Source organism: Bos javanicus, chromosome 22 (assembly GCF_032452875.1).
Source record: "Bos javanicus breed banteng chromosome 22, ARS-OSU_banteng_1.0, whole genome shotgun sequence".
In the NCBI taxonomy this organism is placed as follows: Eukaryota; Metazoa; Chordata; class Mammalia; order Artiodactyla; family Bovidae; genus Bos; species Bos javanicus.
In genome coordinates, this window is record NC_083889.1 from 54,259,698 (window position 1) to 54,269,369 (window position 9,672).

At 48.8% G+C, this 9,672-nt stretch overlaps 1 long non-coding RNA gene across 5 annotated transcripts in view; it reads left to right on the top strand.

The window, feature by feature from the left end:
- Positions 1–9,672, top strand: part of LOC133235506 (uncharacterized) — a 42,168-nt gene that overhangs the window by 19,651 nt on the left and 12,845 nt on the right. For 2 of the 5 annotated variants that reach the window (XR_009732569.1, XR_009732571.1), the window contains one exon: positions 5,590–5,670. The exons of 2 other annotated variants lie outside the window; for them this stretch is intronic. This is a non-coding gene — a long non-coding RNA (uncharacterized LOC133235506). Of the gene's footprint in view, positions 1–3,187; positions 3,367–5,589; positions 5,671–9,672 lie in introns of all 5 variants that reach the window. One more of the 5 variants, XR_009732570.1, reaches the window with a different exon arrangement.

Consider the following 9,672-nt stretch of genomic DNA (forward strand, 5'->3'; position numbering starts at 1 on the left):
GTAACAGTAAAATAGGAAACCCTGAGCGCATACAGATACAAATAAAGAAGTGAATACACTGGAAGTCTGACGAGCAGTGGGATATTTTCATTGTCTCAGATTATCTTCCCACAAAATACTTATTAACTCCAAAGAGGAAAGAGCCCCCTTGCAACGGAGAAGCCTGGCAGACGTCACTTTAATGAAGTGACCGAGGTCAGCATCGTCAGTAACAGACCTGACAGAGAGCCTGCAGCCCCCGAGCACCTGATGGGCGTGGGGGAGTCTCCTGCCGAGGGCACAGCACACAAGCCCAACCAAGGGGCTCTCTCCACAGCAACTGCCCAGCAGTCTTCAGGACTGTCCAGGACACGTCTGAGGACACGAAGGAGGTCGCAGACACAGAACGGCAAACGCGCTGTGCACTGGACCAGACCCTCCTGCTCTCTGGACGCCCCTGGGACGGGGTGAGGAGCATGTGGCAAGGATGGTCCGTCGTGATGACGGAAGAGAGGGGCCTCGGCCGCAGGGACCACGCACTAGAGCGGGAGGCGGTGATAGGGCATCAGGTCAACGATTCCCTCGGAAACGGCTCAGGGGAAAAACGTTCTCTGTGCTGTAGTTGCAGATTTTGTGTGAGCTTTAGATGGTTCCATAAGAAAAAGCAGCCCTGTGTAACTCAGGCTTTTCTTGCAGGGACCCCCACCTTGCTCCATCTGATCTGGGCAGGGACGTGCCTGCAGCCTGCTGGGCCAGGCCCCACCCTGCAGTCCCCCAGCTCCGCAGCCTGGGGCGGACAGCAGGAGCTCTGTGCACCCGGCCCTTCCTGTCCTGGCTAGCCCTCACGTTCTCAGAGTGCAAGGGGGCTTTATATTCTCAGCTGGGCCCTCAATGGAATGTTAAGGACCAAAGATTAAGCAACCTACCAGGGAGTCTTGCTTCCTGGAACTCTGGGTGGGTAGCACACGGCAAGAGAAATTATGGTTCTTTTTCTTTTTAAAACTCCATTGCGTTCCTGATTTTCTGTCCTCGGCTCTTGGGCAGCAGGGAAACGGGAGGAGTCTGTTTCCGAGTACAAGGTCAGGATAGGCCCGATTGTGGAGGCCGTGCCCTGGGTAGGCTGGGGAGGAGGTCCTAGAGGAGCCACTCAGAAGCCTAGAACCCTTTGCTCTGGGGCTTATCCTGCAGGAGCCACATGGGAGCCAGGCTGCATCCGACCTGCCTGGGACTGTTCTCAGCCGGCCAGTCCCTCGGTCACTGCACCATGTGCCCCTGCCATTGTGCGGCCCTGGGGGTGCGAGGCACCCTCTATGCCAGCAGGGCTGCGGTGGCCTCTCCAGAGGCAAGTGGCCCACCGTCCCTCAATCTCTGAGCTAGAAAGCTGAGTGGAAGAGGCTGCCTGCTTTAACCACCTCTCGATATGTGATGTCCTTTTCCATTGATCTCCATGTGTTTGCTTAAAGCCTTCCTGGAACAAGCAGCTCATTACTCTACAAAATAGCTGGTTCCATCATTAGACGCTTGGCTTGTTATAAAGTCCTCCTGTGGTGAGGCAGTTCCCTGGTTCACCAGAACAGGCATTTAAGGGGCCAGCAAATGTCAGCAATATACAGCCTTGACATACTCCTTTCCCGATTTGGAAGCAGTCACCTTGCTTATTTAACTTATATGCAGAGTACATCATGCGAAATGCCAGGCTGGATGAACCACAGGCTGGAATCAAGATTTCCGGGAGAAATATCAATAACCTCAGATACACAGATGACACCACCCTTATGGCAGAAAGCAAAGAAGAACTAAAGAGCCTCTTGAGGAAAGTGAAAGAGGAGAGTGAAAAGGCTGGCTTAAAACTCAACATTCAGAAAACTAAGATCATGGCATCCAGTCCCATCACTTCATGGCAAATAGATGGGGAAACAATGGAAACAGTGACAGACTTTATTTTCGTGGGCTCCAAAATCATTGCAGATGGGTGACTGCAGGCATGAAATTAAAAGACACTTGCTCCTTGGAAGAAAAGGTATGACCAATCTAGACAGCATATTAAAAAGCTGAGATGTTACTTTCCTGACAAAGGTCTGTATAGTCAAAGCTGTGGTTTTTACAGTAGTCATGTATGGATATGAGAGTTGGACCACAAAGACAGGTGAGCGCTGAAAAATCAATGCTTTTGAACTGTGGTGTTAGAGAAGATTCTTGAGAGTCCCTTGGACTGCAAGGAGATCCAACCAGTCCATCCTAAAGGAAATCAGTCCTGAATATTTAGTGGAAGGACTGATGCTGAAGCTGAAACTCCAATAGTTTGGCCACCTGATGTGAAGAACTAACTCATTGGAAAAGACCCTGATGCTGGGAAGGATTGAAGGCAGGAGGAGAAGGGGATGACAGAGGATGAGATGGTTCGATGGCATCCCTGACTCAATGGACATGAGTTTGAGTAAACTCTGGGAGTTGGTGATGGACAGGGAGGCCTGGCGTGCTGCAGCCCATGGGGTCACAAAGAGTCAGACTCAACTGAGCGACTGAACTGAAATGTTGGCACCTGGCCTTCCTGTCCCTCTTTGATTGTCTCTTCTTGGTCCTTCCCCTCTTCCTCCCAACTTTCCTTCTAAGATATGGTTCCTGGACTTTGTTTTTATCTTCTTGAAAGCATCTTTGGATAAATTCTGCTTGCCATGGTCCTCCCTGTGTTTGTGTTTGTGCGTGTTCTCAAGGAGTCTGCTGTGGACAGGGGCCTGTGTCTCCTGTGTTCAGAATGGACACGCCATTCAGAAAGGCACCCTTTGTAGACACAGCACACCTCATTTGCTGCCCACATTGGGCTTAGGGCCGTTAACCCCCTGGGTCCTCTTGTCCAGGCCTAGTTTTCCTGGCCCCATTTCAGCCCCCTGCAGTGGACTCACCACCAGCCCTGGTGGGGCCTGGGGAGTTCACCCTCCCAGCATAAAAGACCTTCTCCTGCACCATCCCCCAGACCTCTACCAGCCGGAAGGGCACCAAGCAGGGGGCGCTTCAGCCAGGAGATCCATGCGGGGTTACTGTTCACAAGTGAAAGCCAAGGTCTGTGCGCTCACACCCCACCCTCCGGGCCCAGTCTCCTCCCGTCAGTTTCCCCGTGCAAAGAATCATTTTGGCAGCAAAGCCAGAGGCAGAAAAATCTGAAGAGGGCCCGAAAGGCACATTTCAGTTTTGTTCTCTCCCTCCCGAGCTGCCGAAGATCTGAGTTATAAAACAAGCGCTGGCACCCCACCCATGTCGTGCAGGATGAAAACATCCCCCACCCCCACCCTCGTCGCGCACAGATGTTTCCTCTTGGCTCTGCTGGCCCTGGTCAACAGAAACGTGCCCCGCCTGCGGAGCAGAGAACTTTCCACACTCTGTTCAAAGGTAAGAACATCCAGGCTGCACATCTCCAAGAATACTGCAAGGGCCAAAGACCAGCATCCTGTTACATGGTCTCATGACCCTCATTAGGAAAGGCACTCGGTCCTTTTCGAAGCTTTTGTTGGCCTGGTTCTGTCATTCATGCAGCGAGTACTGCCTCTGCCCCCATGTGCCAGGCCCTCGGGCACACACAGCGCGGGAGGCGGTGCACCATCTGCCCAGGTTCTCAGCTCCGTGAGGCCACATTTCTGGTTGTTTTGTCCCTAAAGGTCAGCAGTACCCTAGCGGAAAGAGAACTGGGAGCCTTGGATTCTAAGCGGAGCTCAGACATCCAGCACTTGGGTCTTCTGGGGCAAGTTATTCCAGACCCAGATATCTCTTTCATAAAACAGGGTAATAATCTCTACCCTGCCTACACAATGGGATTAAAAAAAAAAAACTTTTTACTTTATATTGGAGTATCATCGATTAACAGTGTTGTGATAGTTTCCGGGTCTCATGTATCCATTATACATATATACATGTATCCATTCTCCCCCAAGCTCTCCTCTCATCCAGGCTGCCACATAGCATTGAGCAGAATTTCATGTTATACAGCAGGTCCTTTTGGTTATCCGCTTTGAATACAGCAATGTGTACGTGTCCATTCCAAACTCCCTATCTCTCGCCCCCATTCTTCCCGTCCCCCAACCACGAGTGTGTCGTCTAAGCCTATGAGTCTGTCTCTTCCCTAAGCTCATTTGTGTCATTTCTTTGTAGACTTCGCATATAAGGGATGTCGTCCAGTACATCTCTGCACAGTGGAACCCTGGGTGTGGGGTGGCCGGGCCGCCTGTAACGGTGTGGGAGGCTGGAGGACGGGGCTGAGATGCTGCACAGCCCTCAGGGCTCCTCAGCCTCCATCCGCCGCCTTCCTCCTCCCACCCCAGGGCTGAGACACTAAATGACCTGACCTGTAAATCTGGGAGGAGTCAGTCTTGCATGTGCAGCCCAGTTCTGCACTTGCCTGATGTCTTCAGCTGTTAATAGCTCACGCAGGAATGGAAAATCTGATTAGCTGTGTAGGATAGAATTGATGGGCATCTACCTTTTTGACACCTTTTTCCCAACCCTCCACAAATGGCCTTAAAATTCAACAAATATAAACCCGGTTGTGCGTTTAGGGATCCTAAAAATTTCACATTATTACACTAGCCATGCACAACCTCTCTAAGTTTTGCTGCTTTCTCTTTTCCCTCATAGAACCCCTCTCTGTGTACCAGGTCTGATCTTTAGCCCGTGTCCAGATTCTGTGGGTCCCGAGGGAAGAAATGGGCTGGTGGCAGATTGCTCCCATCCAAAGCTCTGCCTCCTCTGGAATTTTTCAGAGAACAAGCTTTTTTTTCATTGATTTTCTCTGTTGATTTTCTGTTTTCAATTTCATTGACATCTATATTGCTATGTTGATTTTTTATAATTTCTCTCTCTCTGCTGACTTTGGATTTAATTTGCTCTTCTTTTTCTAATTTCCTAAGGTGTGAGCTTAGATGATTGGTTTTAGATCTTTTGTTTTTCCTAATGATTTAAATTTCCTTCTAAGCACTGCTTTTGCTTAGCACTCCTGGTACACAGAGAGGGGTTCTATGAGGGAATAGAGAAAGCAGCAGAACTTAGAGAGGTTGTGCATGGCTAGTATAATAATGTGAAATTTTTAGGATCCCTAAATGCACATCCATCCCACAAATTTGATAAGTAGTGTTTTTATTTTCATTTAGTTCAAAATATGAGATTTCATTTGAGATTTTTTTCTTTGACCCAAGTATTACTTAAAACTGTGCTGTTTAATCTCCAAGTGTGTGTGTGGTTTCCAGCTATCTTTCTGTGATTGACTTATAGTATAATTCTATCGTGGTCTGGGAGCAGGTCACTATGATTTCTGTTCTATTAGACTTGTTAAGGTGCATTTTATGGTTCAGAATGTGGTCTGTCTGCATGAAATGTTTCCAAGAGAGCTTGAGACGAATGTGTCCAGCTGTTGATGGATAAAGCAGTCTGTGGGTGCTAAGTCCCTTCAGTAGTGTCCGACTCTTTGCGACACTATGGACTGTCTTTGCAACCCACCAGGCCCTTCTGTCCATGGGATTCCTTCAGGCAAGAATACTGAAGTGGGTTGCCGTGCCTTCCTCCAGCGGAATCTTCCCCACCCAGGGATCGAACTCCCATCTCTTATGTCTTCTGCATTGGCAGGTGGGTTCTTTACCACTAGTACTACCTGGGAAGCCCAGAAGCAGTCTGCAGATGTCCGTTATATCCGCATTGATGCTGTTGGTGAGTCCAAACACATCCTTACCAATTTCCCGCCTGCTCCATCTGTTCATCTCTGACAGAGCCATGTTGAATTCTCCAGTTATGATAGTGGATTCGTGTATTCCTCCTTGCTGTTCTGTCAAAGATTTTTACCTCATGTATTTTAATGCTGTGTTGTTAGGCATATACACGTTACAGATTTTTATGTCTTCTTGGATTTTTATGTCTTTTTATTTTTATGTCTTTATCATTATGTAATGTTCCTCTTTATTCCTGATAACTTTCCTTGCTCTGAAGTCTCCTCTGTCTGAAATTAATATAGCTACTGTAGCTTTGTTTTGATGAATGTTACCATGGTTTATCTTTCTTCCTCTATTTACTTTTATTCTATATGTGTCTCCTGTTTAAAGTGAGCTTCACGAAGCTTTATTGATTTTTCTGGACTTGCCTGCGGGCCTCCTCACTTTGGGGAGCAGTGGTTGCCTTGGGTCCTGACTTATCTTCCAGCTCTGAGGAGGCCTGCTGCTCTTCCAGCCTGTTCAGTTCTGGCTCCTCCTCCTCATTTACTCCAGGGGCCAGTGAGGCCCAACTTCAGGGGCCGTCCCAGCAGTGAGTTAAGAAAACTTCAGATGTCTGTGCCAGGACATTAGGCCCCGCCAAGCCCTGACCCTGGTCCAGCGAGGCCCAGCTTCAGCGGCCGTCCCAGCAGTGAGTTAGGAAAACTTCAGATGTCCGTGCCAGGACATTAGGCCGCTGCCCAGCCCTGACCCTGGCCCAGTGAGGCCCAGTTTCAGGGGCCGTCCCAGCAGTGAGTTAGGAAAACTTCAGATGTCTGTGCCAGGACATTAGGCCGCTGCCCAGCCCTGACCCTGGCCCAGCACCCTCTGAGCCACTCCCAGCTCTGTTTCCTTGGTACCTGCCAAGCAGGTCTTGCAACTATTTTGATGAGTCATGTCTTTCTTCCCAGGGCAGGGCCTGTGTTTCCCTGCTCAGGCTGGGCTGTCATCAGTCCCTAGTTATGGGCCTGGAGCCAAGGAGGGAAGGTGTTATCACTTTATGAGAAATCTGCCTCAAGTATGGTGCCTGTGTGGAAACTGGTATAGTGTTTCTCTGGGGAACGCTTCTCTAAGGGTGGGAGTTTCTTCTGCCTGCCCAAAGCGTCCAGAGGAATATGAGGGACCAAGATGCTGTCTTTCTCGCAGGTCAGAGTCCCTTTCTTTCCTGACCGAAGCCCTGTCTCTGACAGAGGACCCTGCCAAGGGTATTCCTTTAGTTTCCTGCGCCGCTCGGCCATTCTCGCACAAGCACCGATACTGGGATGAACTTCTGTTTTTACTCTTTGGTGACGTTTCCAGAACTCAATTATTAGGTCAACGGGCATGAAATTTTTAAGACTGTTAATACACACTGCCAGACTATCTTCAAAAAATATTGAATAGCATAGATTTACACTCAACCGGCAGTTATAAGATTGCCGGGAGAAATATCAATAACCTCAGATATGCAGATGACACCACCCTTATGGCAGAAAGTGCAGAGGAACTAAAAAGCCTCTTGATGAAAGTGAAGGAGGAGTGAGAAAGTTGGCTTAAAGCTCAACGTTCAGAAAACTAAGATCATGGCATCTGGTCCCATCACTTCATGGCAAATAGATGGGGAAACAGTGGAAACAGTGCCAGACTTTATTTTTTGGGCTCCAAAATCACTGCAGATGGTGATTGCAGCCATGAAATTAAAAGATGCTTACTCCTTGGAAGGAAAGTTATGACCAACCTAGACAGCATATTCAAAAGCAGAGACATTACTTTACCAACAAAGGTCCATCTAGTCAAGGCTATGGTTTTTCCAGTGGTCATGTATGGATGTGAGAGTTGGACTGTGAAGAAAGCTGAGTGTCGAAGAATTGATGCTTTTGAACTGTGGTGTTGGAGAAGACTCTTGAGAGTCCCTTGGACTGCAAGGAGATCCAACCAGTCCATTCTGAAGATCAGTCCTGGGTGTTCTTTGGAAGGAATGATCCTAAAGCTGAAACTCCACTACTTTGGCCACCTCATGTGAAGAGTTGACTCATTGGAAAAGACTCTGATGCTGGGAAGGATTGGGGGCAGGAGGAGAAGGGGACAACAGAGGATGAGATGGCTGGATGGCATCACTAACTCAATGGACGTGAGTCTGAGTGAACTCCGGGAGTTGGTGATGGACAGGGAGGCCTGGCATGCTGCAATTCATGGGGTCGCAAAGCGTCGGACACAACTGAGCGACTGAACTGAACTGGCAGTTATATGGGAGACCACTGCCTTTACTGAGCAAAACGCAAACTGCTGTCAATTTTCGAAATTCATGTGCTTTGTAGACTTGAATTTACACAATTTGAGAAACCAAGGAATCAGAGAAACAATAAAAGCAATTAGAATATTCTGTAACACTCCATTCCTTCCATGCCCACCCTCACTGAGCCCCCCGCCCACAGGCTCCCGATTGCCTTCTGGCTGATTTTAGTTCTTCTCCCCAACACTGATTTAATGGCCACTAAAGACAGGTCTAGTTCTGGATGAAGTAGTGGATTTCTCTGGGACAATATTTTCCCGAGTCTTTGCCAGTCTCTGCCTTCAGTTCTCTTTCCTTATTCTGAGAGCTGTAGTAATCAGACAATTCCAGGAAAGCCTCTCTGCGAGAGACCCTGCTCACTTTGTATTTTGTTTCATTTGTGATGGACGCTTCTTCCATGTAGGGTGGCCCTCAAGGAAAGGTATGGATGGGGCGGTAGAGACAGATGCTGACATCTGCTTCTCCGCCTAATCTGCACTGGAAGTGCTCCGCCAGCAGGCCCAGGCGGGTAGCTGTAGCGCAGCTGGACTGGGAAAGCCTCACCTGTCTGTCAGAACTCTCCGATGTCTTTAATCATCGAAACTGAAGGCTTCTCAACTGTGTTCACGTTCTGGTTGCAGCTGCGCAGCCCCACTGTTAATGCTCCATCACGGGCAGCCAACCAGCGCCAGAGGAAGAGGAACAGGCCGATCGCCACCTCGCTGGCAGCACTGTGGTGGCACCCATGAGGACTCTCACTGGAAAAAAGCAAAAGAAGAAAGCCCCGGCTGTTCTGTCCATATGGCAGCAGCTCCAAGTCTAGGCAGCCGCTTCTCTCCACTGGGCACACCTGGCCAGGCCGGGAGGAGGTGCCCATGCCAGGACCTCTGCAGTCAGTCTGCAAGGGCTTCAGCTCACATTATGTTCTTTCCATCTGGCAATAAAAATTCCTAACTCCTTACCCTGTTTGTTTAATGAAATGCAGTGAGTAAATGCCAGGCTGAAACACTCTCCTTCATGAATCAGCTCCTTCCCCAGGGCTCTCTTGAAGATCCACTGGGGAGTTTCAATTCCCCGGGGAAAAGGAATACAAAGACTGCTTCAACCCATGAATAGACGAATAATTCCAACACGCTGTCCTGTGAGTAGAACACAGGCTCATAGAAAGCATGTTCTGATGGCTAGAAGAATGGCCCCCCCTTCTGTCCCCAGAGTATGAAGGCGGGCTGAGTAATCAAATGACAACATCTCTAAAGCAGCCTCCTTAATACTGATAAAACATGGAAATCTTACAAAACACCAGGGAGTGGTTATAAAACATGAAGCAATTTCCAAACAAGAGTGATAAGAAAGGCTGGCTACGGACCAGACCCTAGGGGAGCTTGGCTGGGATCTCTTAGAGGGCAAGAAGCAAGAACTGGGCTTCCCCAAAACTTGGGAAGGCTCACCAGCCAGGCAGAAGCCCTGGGTTGGTACCCAGGGCAGAATGCCTTCTCCATCTTCTCAACCAGGAGGCCCCCAAATGCACGAGTTGCATTTATATTGTGTGTGAGTCTCATCTTGAAAGCTCTAAAGGGGAGAAAATTGACAATATATATATATCATAAGCAGATGGTGATTGCAGCCATGAAATTAAAAGATGCTTACTCCTTGGAAGGAAAGTTACGACCAACCTAGATAGCATATTCAAAAGCAGAGACATTACTTTGCCAACAA